General features: G+C 39.2%; 1 protein-coding gene and 1 long non-coding RNA gene across 2 annotated transcripts in view; both read right to left on the reverse strand.

Moving 5' to 3' along the window:
* LOC113019495 (uncharacterized) overlaps positions 1 to 17,352 on the reverse strand; it is a 25,776-nt gene extending 8,424 nt beyond the window's left edge. Inside the window, exons 1-2 of the long non-coding RNA XR_003272020.1 lie at positions 17,267 to 17,352; positions 16,984 to 17,161 (exon numbers count right to left, since the gene is read on the reverse strand). This is a non-coding gene — a long non-coding RNA (uncharacterized LOC113019495). The remainder of the gene's footprint in view (positions 1 to 16,983; positions 17,162 to 17,266) is intronic.
* The window catches only part of LOC113019455 (deleted in malignant brain tumors 1 protein-like), a 616,212-nt gene that overhangs the window by 140,548 nt on the left and 455,803 nt on the right, over positions 1 to 19,861 (reverse strand). The gene's annotated exons all lie outside the window — the stretch shown is intronic.

Genomic DNA, 19,861 nt, shown 5'->3' on the forward strand with positions numbered 1-19,861 from the left:
AAACCATGCAATCTGGACCAGCTAGAAGAATGTGCAATGGTGGAATGGGCCAAAATATCTCAGGAGACCTGTGCCAACCAATCTCTAAGATATTGTTGTCAGTTGTAGCTCAGAAAGGGTACAGTATCTTAATAGCCATGTGGCTACTAATTTTGGATGTCTCATTTTTGCCCTTTTTTGTTTCAACTCGGCGTATCAATAAAATATCCTGATTGAATTTAGGGACATTGTTATTTTGGAAACAGATACACTATAAGAACGCTCTCATTGTTAACATTTTCATATTGAAATCAAGAGTGTTGTCCAATGTCATGAGGGGGGATAATAATTTTGGTCTCAACTGTACCTACTCAGATCGACTCGGCATGGTTTGCCACTATTTTCAGGGTTTTCCATTAGGTTATAGTACCTGATATCAAGTACTTTTTAATACTTGCTCACCTCGGGTTCCAACTGATCCGAGCAAGTACTAAAATGTGACGTCATAGACTGAATGCCAGCGATTGGCTTACCAGCAGCATCACTCGATAAGTCATGAGGGCATCTCGTTCATGAAAATTAACACCGTCCTTTTTTAAACCTGGCAACAGGGGAAATGACTATATGGCTATAGGGACAGTACTACAAATTTATTAACTGAACAAGACAGGGAAGGCAGACAGCCAGGAAGACAGAACACAAACACAGGACTCACAGTCCAATCCCAGACTATATGAGTCTTCTAACATTATGTTTCTCAACATAAACTTTTTTCATGTTTGATAAACATCGCAGTCACTCAAAATAAATATTACAACTACATTAATGTTTAAAATTATAACTATACAGTTTGGGGTTTTTTGCAGGCCAATAAAAATGCCATGGGGAAAAAACACTCTGAGGCACAGCATCTTGCACATAAGCAAATTTGTTTGAGTAGACCTTTGCTTTTTCCCTCTTTTGAATATTTACTATTAATTAGAGCAGGGCGATATGGCCAAAAATATTTATCACGATATATTTGAAAATTTGCGATAACGATATAACCGACGATATAATTGATGCGAGACAAAATACAACTCCACAACATTACTAGCGCAAAAAGACAACCTTCCATTTATTTTCACATAAACAAGAAGCTGGTTTTTATGTACATTAAAGCTTTATAAAAATGTAACAGTGCAAATGCAAATTCCTTGCTGAAAGTTTAACCAAAAGGCATTTCCAGTAGAAATGGGCTGACATATCCTGAGCATAACCATGTATAATATCCACTGAAGTTAAAAAGAGGTGCTTTCAACATTAAACTGTAGTGTGCAGTATGCATTTTTCGGACCATAAGGTGCACGGGATTATAAGGCACATTAAGCGAAACAAAGCAGTCAGATAAATCAAACTTTATTAAACTCATTCTTCTTGCTTCCTCCACTTCTGTACCATTGATTCATTAATGTTGAATTCTCTGGCAGCTGCTCTATTCCCATGTTGTTGCAGTATATTAATGACTAACCTCGCATTGTGGATGGATTATCTCAGTTGTTCTCCTGACTGAAGTTTGGTCCGTTTACAGCATCCTGCCATGCGATTGCATTTGTCTCTAACCATGAAGAACCTTCACGTTAACTTTAATAAGTGGAAAAGTGTTAGTGTTCGTCCTCCAGCTTCACTGTTTATGTTATGCTAACATAGCTGTGTCGCTAGCGATCACGTAGCACATCATTATATACCAGCTAGCCCAACTTCAGTAACCCTACAAACATCACTGCTGTTTAGTTTCCTGTCTTCATTTATGTTGGAAGTGATAGCAGAGCTGCACGTTTGATTTTTTTCAGAAATCTCTCCGTCAGAACATGCAATATCATGCTTAGGTAACTAGCGAAACTAGCGAGCTAACTTCCGCTAGCTTCCTGCTAACTTCTAACTCCGTTAAATGTAATAACTTTTGTTTTCATGGATGCCTGGAAGTTAAACTTTATAGTTACACCTGGTAAAGCAGCAATGCTGATCGTTTTATTAAAGATGAAAAAATTTAGACAGTTTTTAACTCTAAGTGATGCTGCAGTGTTGTTTGACCTGAAGCATACGGAGTTTAGGACCCAGATTACTCCCAGATTTAAGAGCATCTTAGTCCGACAAATATGACAATAACAACGGCCGCTTGCATGTTCTGCAAAAAAATGTGCTTTGTTGTGTATCTGACAGACAAACACCAAACCAGTTCCACATCACGGAAGTTGCACCATTTTTACAAACCAATTCTGGTTCATCTGTTTCACTCAACAATCGGCCATGTGCGTATGAAAACAAAGGCACCGCGCATGCGCGTTTTACTCCCATTCTATCGCGATATTTCATTTTCCTATCGTTGCCTAACATTATACCGGTATTACCGTGAACGGTATAATATGGCCCAGCCCTACTATTAATCATTAATAAGCATTTCTTATCTGATTACTTGACTGAATAATTGATACTAAATTAGAATAAACTCTTCATAGCACATAGAGTTCATAGCAGGGGCCCACAGAACTTTCAGGATCTGAAGACTGTTTGTGTAAGAATGGGCCAAAATGACACCTGAGCCACACAAGTCGATGCCAGTTCAGTAGACAGCAGTTTCACACTTGACCTCAACACCTTAACAAATTTTGTAATGTGGGATTGTATTTTCTAGCAGCATTACAGGAAACATTACAGATAACATTCAAAACTACAAGTAAAAGACCTGAAGTATTTTCAACTATCAATTATCAAGTTACAGCTGACTCTCAGACTTTCTAGTCTCAAATGTGAATACCATGGTTCAGCATATTGCATCTTCACATCTAATTCTTAAATATGTAATTATGCGACTTATGCCTAACTTAATTTCTCAAACAAAGAACTAGGGGTGGGCGATATATCAAATAAACTCGATGTATTGCAAGTTTTTTCTATGTACGATGGTTTAAATCAGCGGTCCCCAACCCCCGGGCCACGGAACGGTACCGGTCCGTGAGTCATTTGCTACCGGGCCGCGAGAGTGAGACTCGGATGTGAAATGTATGGTTTTCAGGGTTTTTATCGGATTTTAGCGTTATTTTGTTATCGTTTTTTTTTTCGTTAACTCTGTTTTCCCGGGTCTTTTCATGTGTGTTATGAATAAATCTTATTTTTTTGGGTACCGGTACTAGTTTTATTTTGTTGTATTTATCCGCGACACCTTAAAGGCCGGTCCGTGAAAATATTGTCGCGCACAAACCGGTCTGTAGCGCAAAAAAGGTTGGGGACCGCTGGTTTAAATGGCTTTATCGCAGCCATTAATTATAAGTCGCCATGGAAATATAAGCCGTCTTGGGTCAACAGACACAACAACACTGGACTCAGTGGTTGCTTTTAAAAAACAGCTAAAAACTCATCTTTCTAAACTTGCTTACTTTTACTTACTTACTTACTTTTGCACAGATATAACCAGAGCCTTGTTGTCTCCTCTCTATATATACTGTACTGTATAGTTTGTATAGTGTGCTTCTTTTTAAGTCAAGCTACTAGAGGTGAAGTGACTGTTCCCTTAAAGTTTGTTTTCCCTTCTATCTTATATCTGTATTTTATCTGTTTTGATTTTATATACTGTTTTGTTTGTTTGTTTGTTTGTTTGTTTGTTTGTTTGTTAATTAGTTAGTTTATTTGCTTGTTTTAATCAATTTTAAATCATGCTTTTTAGTTGTTCTTGTTTCTAATGTCTCTGTAAAGCACTTTGAATCACCTTGTTGTTGAATTGTGCTATACAAATAAACTTGCCTTGCCTTGCCTTGCCTTGCCTTATACCCAGGGACTGCTCTGATCCTTTCTATTGAAGCTTGATGGATTAAAGCAGGGGTGTCAAACTCAAATACACAGTGGGCCAAAATTCAAAACTGGAACAAGGTCGCGGGCTAACATTAATATTTACTGAAAAAAAAAATCTTCCTCCAGATTTAAGAATGAATCTCTTCTTATGGACTCAAACAAGTTTTCCAGAGAATTATATCATGCCTTATATAGATCCTTTGTACTCTACTGCAGCACTCAGAGCACTTTATACATTACATGTGTGTTCGCAGGTCAATAAAAAATGTACATAGGACAGTAAAATCCTGAGGCACACCATCTTACTTTTCAGCAGCAACAATTTTGTGCATCAAAGCATACTATTGCTAATTAATAAAATCATTTTTAAAGGAACAATTGATACTAAAATATAAGAAACTGAGAACACAAAATCCTGAGCTCATAAAATGGCTCAAGGAACCAGATCTTAAAAAATTGACCAAAATCAAACCTGAGCAATGCATGCGACCAGGGATGGAAATTACCACATGCCACTGTAAATTTATGAAGTGGTGTTTAACGTCTTAATGCATGCTCAATCATCCAGGTCAGTAAATCTCCAAAAGTTGATTCTGTTCATCTGGACGTAGCGTTTTCAGTGTAGCTGGATTGGTGGTTTTTCGTTTTTATGGGCCGATGGGTTTTTTTTTTTTGTTTTTTTCTTCCGTAACGGTATAAACACTGAAAGGTGGTGGATTGGCCAGATGAAGGGAGATGTGTAAAAATAACTTAGTTGTTTGGTGGTGGCTATTGCGGAGCTTCCACAGATTCAGTAACATTAGCAAGTGGTGGAGGCCAGCAGATGCAACACGCTGGCAGGTGGATGACGGAAAGGCAGAAGGAGCAGAGACCTGAGGTGGTGAACTGAACTTCAGGTAAGAAGTTATGACCTGCAGTCTATCTGGGTCAGATATAAACCAAGTTTAGGTGGAGTTTATCTTTGTTGTGCTGACTTTTTAGTCGTACTGCGTGCTAGCTAGCATGACGGAGTTTATATACAGCTGGGTGGGTGCTATGATATTACTGATGTTGAACTTGTTTTATCTTATTTTATTTATAAGGTTAGTTATTAGAGTTGCCAACTGTCCCGTAAAAAATGGAATCATCTCGTATTGAGGTGAAAAGGAACATTTTGTCCCGGACTTCAGCTACAATGAAAAAGACACAAAGCTGGAGTTATTCTGTGTCTTTGCTGCACAGCTGCCTCTTCTTCTCTCATCCTCTCCCCTCTCTCTCCTGTTTCTACATCAATCATGAAACTGATCAATAATCAGCTGATCGGCTTTTCTCTCTTATTTATCGCCCACTTTGCCCCAGAAAGAGGAAACCAGCAGATGTCGCGCTAAACAACAGCAGCATGTTTAAGCTTGATCAGCTGTTGTTAGAATTTATTTAATATTAATTTCTAGTATCAGCTGATGTTTGCTGGAGCCACAGCTGTAAAGCTGCTGGTCATGATGTCGGTTTGGATATGTGGTGAGAGGGAAACATGAAGATGAAACCAGGAGATGTCCTTACTGAATCATCAGAGCTGAACAGGTGATGGAGAAACAGGTTTACCTTTTAGGTGACATGAATGAGTTGAAGGGAAGTTATGAACTGTTTCTGAGAGACAAATAACACCAGGATCCTTTTCTAAGTAGCTGACAGCTGGTAACTGTGCAGGGGCGGATCTAGCAAAGCGTTGCCAGGTGGGCATGTAGGGAATTAAAAGGGAAAGGTGGGCACAAAGAAATACTTTTCTTTGTTATGTCATTTAAAAACTTTGAATAAATAATTATCTGAAAACAAATGTTTTCATCTGATGTAAAATATAGAAATCCATTATTGTACATAGTAATGTTTTTGAGGGTCCCAACATAATTTCTTCAGAACTAAGTACTGGATATGATGCCAGTATTTTCCCACATTTTCTAGATACTGCACCAGTACTTTGTGTAAAATGCCATCAAAAAGTCAATTAAGTTTTATTCTTTCTTACCTGTCTTTCTGTCTCCTTTCACTTTTTAAAGGTTGCCATGTTAGAAAAAATATTTTGCCCTGCCATGCTGTTTATTGATGTGGCAAATGAATGCTTTATGAAAATATATCTAAATCTGTCATCAGTAATCAGTAGGGATGGGTGACATAAACGGTAGTAACCAGACCGAAAAGCAGCGCACATTTCGGTGCTTTATTTCGGTGCTTTTTTTTCCTGAGCTGTGATACACTTTAGATTCTAGCCAATCATTTTACGTTTCCGAGGATAGTAGGCGGGGCCAGGTACGTACGTTCTGTTAAAGCAGAGCTACAGATTAAAAATGCCCAAGGCGAAGCGGTTAAAAGTCTGGCTGTACTTCATAGCAAAATATGCAAACTCAGCAGCCTGCAACAAGTGCTTTAAGCTGATACTGTGATGCTGTCAAAGGAAGTAACACCTCGAATCCGATGAAACACCTGGCAACGCATAGCGTTTTTTTTAAAAGCCCAGAAATGCGCCGTATTTGATAGCTTGCTGCGAGACCTCACATCGAGCACATCTACTGCGGGTGGGTTGCCTGTTATGCAACATCCCCCAAAAACACGAAGAGGAGAGTCCTGGCCCCTAGCCCTGCCAGTGTAGCAGAAATGATGACGGATGATGATGGCAGCAGCCGTTCTTCTCTGCGTGAGTAGTTTAATGTTGTTCGTGTGTAATTTACGTTGAGTAGGCTAACCACGTTATTACATTAATGCATGTAAGGTGAACTAGCAAACATCATCATAGCTACATGCGGCTGTCCTCTTGTTTGATGGCAGATACTCCCTTCACCCTGGCTAAAAAGGCTAAAATGACCAAAGAAAAAGTGGGAAACAGTTAAACATGAGAGGTTTTTGGACAAAGTTTGTGTTTTTTCCATTGATTAAGCACTGCTTCCAGCCAAGAGTGACACCATATATGCCCCATAGCTGCAGAAAAGGCTAACATTGTTATATTTTTACAAAAAACAGCTGAACATGAGAGGTTTTTGGACCAATTTTGTGTTCTCCATTCTTTAAGCACCGGTTTGAGCACCGTTTGAGCACCGGCACTGTTTCAAAAGTACCGGTTTGGCACCGGTATCGGATAAAACCTAAACGATACCCATCCCTAGTAATCAGTAATGATCATGTCTCACCTCTAGTCTTCTCTGTCTTAATTTCAGGTTTTCACCATGTGTTGTAGATAGTTCAGGAGGTTAACTTGACCAAGCAGTCTACTTTCAGGTACTGTTTAGAATACCAGAATAGGGAGGATGGTGTAGGTTTAAGTTTATTAGATTGATACATATGTACCAGCAAGACAGTGTACATCACTGTGACAACAGCGTTTGTTTTCATTCAAAGTCTTTATGGTTTTTCCTATAATACCTGGTGGGCCGGTCTCTAGTCAAAATGTCTGGGCCGATTTTTTGTCCCAGTTCAGCCCTGGTGTACACGACTACCCAAATGAGTCACCCACTGCTATGTTTAGAAAAAACGTACAAAGGATTGATGTACTGACCTGATTTTCTGGACCCAAAGACTACCTTCAACTACTAGACCATGTACAACAACAGCCACATAGAAAATATCCTTTCACATGTAGCATGTGTAAGTTTGCCCCATGAATACTAAAGGTATGGATCAGGATTGAAGACCTAGACCCACGCCTTTTCACTTGGCTGCCATGCCACATTTGGCTTTACTGCAGTCACATAGTGACAGTCATGGAAGTGCTTCCTGAGGCCTACAGCTATCATTGCTCCTCCTGTTTGGTCATCAGGAAACTAGCCTGTCTACAGACATCAACTGCAGATTGCACAGTCTTTAATTCAGTGTACTGTTAGGCTCACACAGGGATCACATATGCAGTGTAGTATGCTATGATTTCCTTCAATATTTTGACCCAAAACTCGTAATATAAACACGGCAACTCAACTTGTGTAAAGTACTTTCGACTGGGCGTTGTGCACCTGGAGTTGAGTTTTTTGACCAATGCATGAAACCATGTATTAAAAAATGTCAGCTATTATCATCGTAGAACTTTATTATATGGCACCCGTTCTTATGTTCTTATGTTTGAGTCTAAAGGCTAATTTTTAGCACAGGAGACTCCTTTTTCCTTCTGATTTGTAAACTCTCTCCATAATCTTTAAATATTACTTAGTGGCAGAAGACTTTTGCTGCATCGATGTCTGTGTTTAATATCATCATCCAATATAATTTTTTCATATCGCACAGATCACGGTTTCATTTCCTTCCATTTTCCTTGTTTGTCAGTTGAGACCTTTTTCTGGTCATCAGTTCTTCCTGCGACAACTGCAACACATCTGAGGGGTATTTTCACTATCAGCTCTTTTTCTTAGTTATAACAGAAGGAGGACTTTGCCTCAAGTGTCTCTGAAAAATGTTTGCTATCTTGTTTGAATTTTCTTCCACAATTTATAAAGTATTTATGAAAACCCTTGAATGAGTCTGTGTCTCACTCACTCGCGAATATATTGTTTTGAAAATAACTGACCAATGGAGCAGCAGAGAGGAACTGCAACATGCAAACAGAAAATAACAATATGTAAAGAACAAACTAACCTCACAACATTTATATGCAGCTGGGGCTTCCTGTTTGAGACACCTGACTAAAACTGAAACCTCTTTTGGTTTTGAGAAACTTCTGCAGCACAGCAGCTTCTCACTGACTCTAAAATATCTGACAATGTGAGGACAGTGAACTTTGTTTCTGAGTCCCAATTGAACCACCCTACCATGTTTTACTAGGGACTCTCCCTCTGACTCACTGTTGTTAACGGTTAACTTAGCAGGTCGTGAGTCACTTCTTCTTCCCTGTTTGACAGCATGGAATTACCTCAGTACCAAAATACTTTTTTCTTTGCAGTAAAATCTAGCATCTCAGTAAGCTGTAATTACAAATGTAAAACATCAAAAGTATCACTGACACACACAATAAATGTTGCCTTAGATTTCTTTTAAAAATGTGACACAAACACTCTCTCTATCAAGTAGATGCCAAAAAAGGCAAATAAATCTACAAGAAACTGGACAAGTGAAGGACAAAATAATTTTGAGGCCTAAAAGATTAACTATATACAGGAAGATTATCTGAAAGTCATGTCATCAAAAAAATGGAAAGAGATCCAACACAGACCTGACACAGGACCTGAGAGATGCACCTGGCTCTTCAGTTGATCCAACTACTGTTCACTCAGAAACAATGTCAGTGAAAGTCCTTCTTAAGGAAGAGGAAACGGGGAGACAAAGCTGAGGTGTGCTAAACTACCCAAGAACTGGACTGAAAGTCAGTGGCAACAGCTCTGATGGAGTAATGAATCCAAACCTTGAACCTTGTGTTCAAGTTTTTCTCAGAAGGTAGGGAGAAGTTCAAGTGAGAGCTACAATAGTGAATGTCTGCAGCCACGTGTACAAAATGTCTGAGGAACTGTCATGGTTTGGGCTGCATTACAACCAGTGGTGTTTAGATCTTATAAAAATAGATGGAATTATGAACACAGAAAAGTAGCATCAGATTTTGATCCATCATGCAATGCCAACTAAAAAAGTTCTATTTTTCAGCATGAAAATGATGCCAAACACACTTCCAGTGCAGTAAACAAAACCCAGGTAGAAAAATACACAGTCACTGTCACGGTATGACAGTCCTCCGCGGCTGACCTCCTCGCTATGCTTGTGTTTGTTGTTTCTGTTAGTGTCTCCCTCTTTTTTTCTGTCTCCCTGTGTTTTTGCTTATCTCTCGCTCCCGGAGAGAGAGTTTAGGTTGCGACCGCTCAATCCATAAGTGTCTAGCGCTGGAGGTAACTGCACCTTGAGGTAGCTGTAGCTCAGGCGGCAGAGCAGGTCATCTACTGATTGGAAAGGTGGTAGTTCGGTTCCTGGATTCCCCTAGTCTGTATGCCAAATATCCTTGGGCAAGATACTAACCCCAAATTGCTCTCCCTTGTCTTGTTAGATTTGATTTGTCCCAGCTGTGTTCCCCATCCCCATATTATTCTTGAGTGTACTCATGTCCTCTGTCCTCTTTTCTTCAGTGTCAGGTTGTCTGTTGGTCTCGTCATGGTTCCATACTTACACATCTCAAGGGTTTGGTCCATGTTCAAGTTTTTGTTCGTCTTTTGTGTTTAGCATTTAGTTTTTCCCAGTTCAGTTCTACTTAGTTTCTCCCCAGTGTGTTGTGCTTTTTGTTTTTGTACCTTTTTTCAGCCTAATTAAGCAGCTCGCCTTTGGTTATAAGTTTTCTTCTTCTTCGCCTTCATTAGCTGTGCGGCTTACCATCAGAAGAGCGACCTATTTAGCAGTGTGGCTAAGCTCCGGTCGACACTGGATCATTGAGTCAATCCTCGTCAGTACGGCCGTGATTAATTGTGTTTGAACCTCGCTTATTGTTTAGAATTGCCTGCCATCATGTGTGTTTTTACATCAGGAATTGGGAACGGAGAGTGTCTTTTTACAAGAGTGGATCCGCGGGAGAAGTACAAGAGAGGAGCCACAGGTCGGAGCACGAGCACAGGATTGTTTGGAACTGTTTTACACTACACAGACACTCGCAACGTCGAGAGAAATTTCCAGGACCTGCCTCAGAGAAGCCACAGAATTAATGAACTGTATATATCCTTCAACTTACTTACTGTAAATAAATTCACTGTTTTTTCCTGTTTTGGGTTTTTTTTTTTTGCTTTTCCCCTACCCATCCTTGACAATGAAGCACTACCAATCATAGATTGGCCTCCCCCAGAGACTTCAACATTACTGAAGCAGTGTGGAATCCTCTTGACGGAGAACAGAACAAAAGGGAACTATTCCTAAAGACTACTTAACCCTCTGGAGTCTGGGGTATAATTGGCCATTTTTTAATTGGCTTGCCTTGTGTGGTATCACTTTTTCCAGTGCAGTTTTTTGTACAATTATTTAAAACTACTTACAGAAGATTTATGGCATTATTTTAGTGCCTCTATTCTGAGCGCACCTAAAAGAAAATTTGCAAGCACAAATGTTGCATGTTGAGGAGAAAATTATTTTGAGCGAACAAAATTCATTGCTGCGTGCAAAAATCGGTGTTTGCGATTATCCATATACACACAATAACAGCTCCTCTCGCTCAGTTGTTGGCATTTGCTCTTCCTCAGATCTGCTTTGTGCGCTCACAGACATCTGCGGACCTGCTCTAAGTGTGTCGTTTGCTCACAACATCTCTGCTTAGTGCGCACTCAACTCTCTGTACACCGTTGTAAGTGTGCCACAAAACCAAACAATCACAGACTTGGATGCAAAAAATTCTGATTGACTGCTTTGTTCTCCAATCACCTCGCTAGCTACTGTAGCCAAACCCAGGCAAATATCCCAGAATGCATTTTGTCCAAAACTCAAATGAGGCAGTTGGGGAGGAACGCAGAGTGGCGGAGTTTGAAATATTACTCTTTCTGGATCACAAAATAATCTTTTAAGATATTTTTTAAGCCGAGAATGGTGCTGTGTAAACGGTCCAGTTATGAAGCTGAATTTTAATCTTAGCAAAACCGATTTACTCAGGAACAAATCAAACACTGGAATAAACCAAACATGAACATTTAAAAGGTACCTAATTGATTTATATATCATGTATATATCATATTTTGTTTTGGTTTTTTGTTTGTTTGTTTTTAAATTATTTATTTATGCAAGTTTCTTTTTTTTTTACACATTCACAAACAGCGGGACAGAGGAACACAGACAATAAAGACAATAAAAAGAAAGTCAACACCAAAGAGCAGGAAAAAAACAAACAAACAAAAAACAAAACAACAACAAAACAGCAACAAAAAACAAACAAACAGACCCCACAACAGGGTACACGGTAGGGCTGCTCAATTAATCGAATTTTAATCACGATTACGATCTGGGCTTTCAACGATCATTAAAAATGACTGAGCCGATTATTAGCCCCTCCCTCATTTATCCGCGACACCTTAAAGGCCGGTCCGTGAAAATATTATCGGGCATAAACCGGTCCATGGCGCAAAAAAGGTTGGAGACCGCTGATTAAGGACCGAGGGAAGCTCGGAAAGCTAAGCAGAAGTTATTTGGAGAGTGACTGCCGTTGTTTGAAAAGAGAGTTTAAAAAAAAAAAACTTCAGTGGTGTTGCACACTATGTTATATTATTTTTTTAAAGTCATTGTTAACCCTTTAAAGCCGGTCAGAGCAGCACGCTCCGTTTTGCGTAACTATTTTTAAATCCCTGTAGAATCTGAACCGTGTAAGCTAGCGCAATAATTTGTTTTGCATATGAAACCGGAGGAGTTGTACTTACATCTGATGCCATCAGCTTGTCCTCGGTCACGGTTTCGTTCCACATATAGCTTTGCAAAAATTGCATAAAAAGCGCTTGCAGGAACAAAAACATAATATTCCAGAAACACGCTTTGCCGTTCCTATCAGCTGTTCGTAACACTTCCCACAGTGAAATGATGCACATGCTGTTTTCTTTGCAAATTTGCATCATAGGATTGTTTTTTGTTTTTCCTGCAGTATATAAAAATTGCTGTATCTCCAAAATAAAACTATGAAGACACTCAAAATAAATTTCCTGTGGTGGGAAACTATTTTTTGCAACTTTATTGTATTTAAAGTTTTGAGGGATAAACCTCTTAAATTTCTCCAAGCAGAAATATATGTAAACAAAACAAAAGCAATTTTCAATTTTTTTTGTAGTTTATTGCACTTTTTTGCAATTTATGTAATTACTATGGACTTAATGCATACATATTATTAAAATTTGGGCTATAACAGTTGTATTGATGTATAGCAACTTGAAATGCTCCCACAAATGGCACTACAGCATGTAAAAAAAATAATATAAGCTCTGGTGGACTTGGTTCTATAGTAGGTCTTAAAGAGTTAAATAAATATCGTCAAATAATCGTGATCTCAATTTCAGTGAAAATAATCGTGATTATCATTTTTGCCATAATCGAGCAGCCCTAGTACACGGCCAGCACTTATTTGTAATTCCTAATTTGTAAGTACCAAAAACAGCAGAGAAGACAAAAGCAAATGGTATACATGTCAAACACCAATCCACATTGAAGATCGAATCCAGAGATTGCCAGGAGGAGCCGATTCATAACAGTTATGGGCAACAGCTCAGAATGATAACAGTTAAGACAATGTGGTCAGGACCCAGGGTGTGGACTGTCCTTGTTAATGTGGTCTATAAAGGGACCCCATATCTTCCTGAACTTCTCCATGGAATCAGACGTAGAGAACTGAATTTCTTCCAGGTATAAACAGGAGACCATCTCCTCGAGCCACCTCTTGAAGCAGGGAGGGGAGGCAGATTTCCACTCCCCCAGAATCAGACGTTTGGCAATAACCATACCAAACATGAGGGCCTGTTGCACAGCAAAGGGAAGTGCCAAGGAGTTGCTGTAGCAACCCAGGATCACCATAAGACAGGCAGGATACAGTTGCCTGTAGTAAACAATGCTATAGAAACTAAAAATATAAAAAATCCAAAAGGCTGTAAGCGTAGAACAGAACCAAAAAAGATGGCCAAGAGATCCGTCCACAAGTTTACATTTATCATATTTGGGGGAAACGTTAGGAAAAATCTTGTTCAATTTGGTTTTGGAATAGTGCAGTCTATGGACTACCTTAAACTGAATTAACTGAAGCCGGGCGTTAACAGAGCATAGTTTTATCGGGCTTAACACTTCAGCCCATAAATCGTCAGCGATAACCAAACCAGTGTCTCTTGACAAAGCCTCTTTAATATGGCAAGAGGGGGCTGCCAAAGAAAAAAGATTAACAAGCTGAGAGATTAAGTGTTTTGAGTTGGGAGGTTCGTTCATTATATTGTAAAAGACATGCTGTACGGGGATAGTATCTAAATTTGAGAATGCTTGCTTGACATAATTCCTAATTTGTAAGTACTGAAAAAAATGACTTGTAGGGAGGTTGTACTTTGTCTGAAGTTGAGCAAAAGAAGCAAAATGATTGTCAATATAAAGATCCTCTATAGCAGTCAACCTTTTAACAGGCCATTGTTTGAAAGCAGTATCCATTGTACTAGGCTTAAAGGTAGGATTGTGGCAGATCGGGGCAAAAGTTGGCATTTCCGGGAGGTTCAAGATTCTCTTGATTTGATTCAATATTTTTATAGAGTTGCAAAGAATAAAGTTATTACATGATGGTGTACTTTTAATAACCAGTTTTGAAAATAAGATCGTTGGCAAGGATGCTCCAGTGCGCTCGATAGCGGTGCTAAGCTCCATTTCGAGCCATTTAGGGCTGGACCCGCATTCCACAGCATCACCGACTATAGGCAGATTCCAGAAGACCCAGGCTCTGGCATTACAGGCCCAGTAATAATGTTTGAAAACTGGAAGGCCCAGACCACCCTCGTCCGTGGGCTTTTGCAAGTGAGACTTCGAGATGCGGGGGGGCTTGTAGGCCCAAACAAAAGGCATGATAATGGCATCCAACGCTTTGAAAAAGGAAGACCTGAGAAAAATAAATTAATAAAATTAATAAAGAACCTTGAACCTTGAAATAGAAACGTTCTGGAATAGGTACGTGAATTTAGGGAGCACAACCATTTTGATTATATTGATACGGCCAATCATTGAAAGTGGGAGACGTTTCCATTTATCTATCATACACTTGAGCTCATCAGTTAGAACCGAATATTAAGCCTGAAGAGGAGTTTTGAGTTCCTAGGGATGTTAATACCCAGGTATGAAAAATAATCCTGGGAGACCTTAAAGGGCAAACTAGACGACTTTAAAGGACTCCCACAAAACAGAGCCTGAAACTGCACCGTTATCATTGAATTGTAAAAATTCTGCAATTTTAGTAGATAGGTAATCCGTAAAACAGTCATTTAGATATAAAGAGGGGTTGAATTTCTCCCCAATGAAGTGTCTTGCCCAAGGACACAATGACCGAGACTGTCCAAGCCAGGGCTCGAATCGGCAACCTTTCGATTACAAGGCGACCTCCCAACTCTTGAGCCACGATCGCCCATAACTAAAAAACTGTGATAAGTGGAACTAATCACTTTCGAAATAAGCCTGGAATCAATAAGAAATAGTTAATTCTACTGAAACTGCCATGGACAGGGGAGAAAAAAAGAGTATTGCTTTTGTAACGGATGCTGGTGCCTCCAAATGTCAACCAAGCCCAAAGATTTAGTAAGAGTATTGAGTACAGAAACAGCTCTCAAAGTTGGAGCCAGGGACACAGAGGACCTATCCAACAATGGATCAAACTAACAATTAAAATCACCACCGATAATGATATTATGGTCATTGTATTGTGAGACGAGATTGAATATTTTACTAAAGAAGTCAGGGTATATATCATGTTTAACGAAAGACCATATATGGATAATCGCAAACACTGAAATACATTTCTTGCACACAGAAATGAATTTTGTTCACTCAAATTAAACTTCTGTTTGCTCAAAATAATTTTCAACATGCAACATTTGTGCTTGCAAATTTTTTTATGTGCGCTCAGAATAGAGGCACTAAAATAATGCCATAAACATTCAGGTGTCACAATAAAATGCCACAAAAATTATTTGTGCAGTTCCTATTTCCCATCCACAACACGACGGAGGAGCAGATCACAGGCATGACACAATTTTTCAATGGGTTGGTGCACTTTCCCACTGGTGAGAAACATGTATGTTTTTTTTCACTTGTCCTTTAAAATTCAAATTTTTACCAATTATTTCTGCACTACACATGGTGAGAATATTCAGGAAAAAACATGGTGTAAATTATTTATCATAACTCTGTCTTTACTTGGTCTATCAACACAATTAAAAGACTGTTATACAGTTTAAAGTCCACACTTTCAACATAGAGACTAAAGCATGATTCATCTTGCTGATATGTCATCTTAAATTGGTGATGTGATTTTATTGCGCCAGTACCTCAGTCGACACCAGAGGGTTAAAGAAATTATAGGAAAGCTTATCTAAAAGAGTCCAAGCTGTGTTGAGGAATGAAGGTGGTCATATCAAACTCTGTATAAACTCTGTATGTAAAATGTTTACGCATCTTTCAAGTGATTACTGCACCTATACCCATTGTCCTCAAGACTTTTGCACAGTATTGCATATATATTTCAAAATAAAACAAATACAACGAAAACCCCCCAAAAGTTGATTCTGTTCATCTGGATGTAGTGTTTTCAGTGAAGAAACGTTTCGTCACGCATCCAAGTGACTTCTTCAGTCTCAGCTGACTGCAGGTTTCTCCAATCTTATAAACAGTACATTTGCACAATGGGTGAAACTAACACTACTGAATGAACAACTGGTTGTGACATCAGTTCATTTATCATTAATATACAAATTGTCATGACCACTGATCAACAACCGCTACGTCCAGATGAACAGAATCAACCTTATTGGATTTACTTATCTGGTTGATTGAGCATGCATCAAGACAGCCCAGTGGAAAACTGAAAGCACTGCCTCCATTCATGTGATTGTTAGAAATCTTAGGTTTTTAGCTAATCCATCTAGCTAAAATTCTGCACAGAAACAAATGAGAAACAGAGTAAATATGTTTAGGGAACTAAGTAATAGAAAATATAAAGAGATAATTACCAACTAATAAATGAATGAATAAAAACAAGGTTAATAAAAGATTGACAAGCACATTACACCACAGATGTTACATTATGCAAATTATTAACAGCATACATCCCCTTTCAGTGCATTGAACGGGACATCCCTTTTGGCAGGTTTGGACTTCCATACCTTGCGCCTGTTTTACCGGTCTGTTACGTTTCCAGTTGTATGGCTCGCTGTGATTTGAAAGTCATATAATAAAACGGGTTTTTTACTTGTCCTAGAGATGTGTCAAAGCGACGAGGGTGTCTGGTCTTTAAGAGGTTTTCTGAGACTTTATTCAGAATGTAGTCCCCTTAAAAAGTTGTACGTTTACGAGACAAACAGGGATTAAACATAAAACGACTGTTAAAAAATCCCATACCTGGTCCAGTCGGCGAGTAGAAGTGAATCACTCAGACTCGTGAAAGGTTGTCCGACTGAAAAAGCCCGGAGCCTAAAATGGCTGCTGTGAGCCAACAAATTTACCCAGAAACACCGAAAATAGTCGGCTTGCTACTCCAGAAATATGACTCGTACTTACAAGTCAAGATGCGGCTACGTCTTTCCTGTTCACAACCACAGTGACTCGGTTCTTTATCTTCCTCCTCTTCCTCCTCACTCTGTCTCGCTACATATGGGGCTGCAGACCGCTTTCCGTTTTCTCACCAAGGAGACACACTCAAAGTCACCCCGAGCATCTGTGGAAAGCATTAATGAACCTACAAAAAAACCCCCAAAACAATTTAATCCATAAACGTTTCAGTTCAACAAGATTTAGGTACATTTAAAGTTATTCCAAGTGTTTTGTGATGGAAAAAACCCACCGACTCCTTAATAAACAGCCTGAGGATAAAGTCAGTCTGAGCTCTCCAGATTAACTCAGCAGGCAGCAGCTTTCCACCCTCTAACGTTTCACCTGACCTGTTTACACAGTTCACTACACCTATGGGAGTGTTCACACCCGATCCCCCTAGACCAAGCCTATTCAAATGGCGGCCCGCGGGCCAAATGCGGCCCAGAAGCAACCTGCGAGTGGCCCTGCCTGTGGTCCTGGCAGAAACACAGAGAAAACGCAAAAAATTAATTCATTAATTAATTTTAAAAAAATTAAAAATTCCTACAGCGTAGTGTAGACTGTGAATGCAACACTCCTAGTAGCCTAGCAATATTTAACCCACAATGCACCGTGATGTAAACATGTTAAACGATCATCATAATATATGATGCAACAACAGCATGTCTTTCTCACTCCAAAAGCGCAAAATTGACAATGAAAACTGTCGGTTTAACCCTGCCTGGACTGAAAAATACTTATTCATTTTACCGAGTTTAATAATCTTACAACCGGAGTTGTACCATGGTGAGGGTCCTGTACAGCCCAAGAGAGAGCTGCAGCATCTTCCCTTCGTGTTTGCTTCTTGGCGAAGAAGAAAAGGCCTTTCACAGATTCTGAAACAGTGAAATATTGCATGCTGGCCGTGGTGGATGCGGTGAAAAGTGAGGGTGACATCTGCTATTAAAAACGTACCCCTGTAGGACAGTTCAAATATTCGTAGAATTGAAGTTCTGGCGTCAGACGAGTTTGAAATGCTGTTAGATGACCTGAAGAAAACTGATGTAATGTCTATAGCAGGAGATCACTGACAGAACTGATAATGCACAGTTGTGCGTATATGTCCGTTTTTTGGATGGGAAATTGCTCGGCTTACTACCGTTAGAGGGACACACAGCTGGCGAAATGATGTTTGAGAAGATTTCAGCTCTTTTTGAGGAAAATGGTCTGGATATGAAGCGTGTCTGTATACTTGTGACGGATGGGGCTCCATCCATGGCAGGAAAAGTGAGTGGTCAGCGAAATATTTATTTTAATTTGAAAGGGAATTATCAAAATGTTTTTTGTTATTATTATTATTATTTCAAATGTGCAAAAAATTGTTTAGTTACAGCTCCCTTTTTTTTAAATGGACCTTTTGGTGTGCATTTGTGAGAGGTCACCATATTTACAGGGGAAAAGGAATAAAAAAAAACTTGTTTTTCAGTACAGTTGTGTGGGTTTGAAATTGATCATGATCTGCTGCTTACTGGCTTCAAAAAAAATATCTGGCCCAGATAAATTCCTCGGTTTGAAAGTCTGGCCCAACTAACTTCGTAGTTGAATAGGCATGGTCTAGACGAACAAGCCTTTAAAATGAAGGAACAAAAGGCACAGAACAATAGAAACATTCAAAAACAACTGGGGAGACATAAAAATGACGGAACCAACACAATAACATTATAACAACCAAAAAGTGAAGTAAAGTTTCTACAAAAAACACAAAGGCTGCAGACAGACATAAAGAAGTAAAATAAGTACAAAAAACTGTGAAATAGCCATAGTAATAAACCTGGTAAATTATCATTTTATATCACTGGTTAAACAAGGACAAATAGTGTGCAACTGAACCATCAAATACCTGCAAGAGTTCCGTGGACTTGTAATTGTTGCTCTTGTCAAAGAGCTTAAAATAAAATGTAATGTTTTATGTCTGGGTAGATGTCTGTGCAGAGGAGAATGGTGGCTAAGCTTTCATCTCTGTTGGAAAACATCCCCCACCCCATGCAGGAAACTCTGACTGCACTGAGCAGCTCCTTCAATGGCAGCCTGCAGCACCCACCATGTGGGACGGAGAGATTTCGCACACTCTGCTGTCAGACTCCACAACAAAGACTTCACAGCTGACCAAACACAGACATCCACACATGTGCAATAACACTAAGTGTATTTTTTTCTGACAACATAGTATTTTATTCTATTGTATATATTATGTTATTTTTGTGTTATTCTATTCCATTGTTTTTCTTAGTTTTTGCTGCTGAAACTTCTGAAAAGAGCTAGATACCAGGGCTAGTGTTGGTCTAAATCCACTGTTTATTTATATAAGTGATATATTGACCCAAATCAACTCTATCAGGGCCAGCAAGGCGAGCACTGCTTGCCCATTAAAGGATTTTTTGACTGTTCTCTTATTCACAAGCAGTTTGTACAGTGGGAAGCACCATCCTTGGTTTGGTAGAGGTTTTACGCTTGATGCGCTGTTACAACTCCGAAAGTATTTGTATCTTCTCATCATAGAATTGGACTGTAAATATTTCACTTGTTAGGCAAACATCTAAACAATAGCATGATGTCAATTTTTTAAGATAAAATGCGATAAATTTAAACCAAAGGTAAGGCAAGCTTTTTCCCTGCAACTTAAACAGGGTTCTATCCCAAAAGCTTCTCTCATCAGGTGTTTACACCATATTTTAAATTACTGGCATTGCAGCTGGCCACTTTCTCTGGAAGCAAGCTTAACCCTGCTTGAAATCTGTCCTGCATGTTGATGTAATTGAAGTCTCTGTGTCAAAAGAATGGATTTAGAAAACTTAGAAGCCAGCAG

The sequence above is a fragment of the Astatotilapia calliptera genome, chromosome 3 (genome assembly GCF_900246225.1).
Source record: "Astatotilapia calliptera chromosome 3, fAstCal1.2, whole genome shotgun sequence".
NCBI classification, from domain to species: Eukaryota; Metazoa; Chordata; class Actinopteri; order Cichliformes; family Cichlidae; genus Astatotilapia; species Astatotilapia calliptera.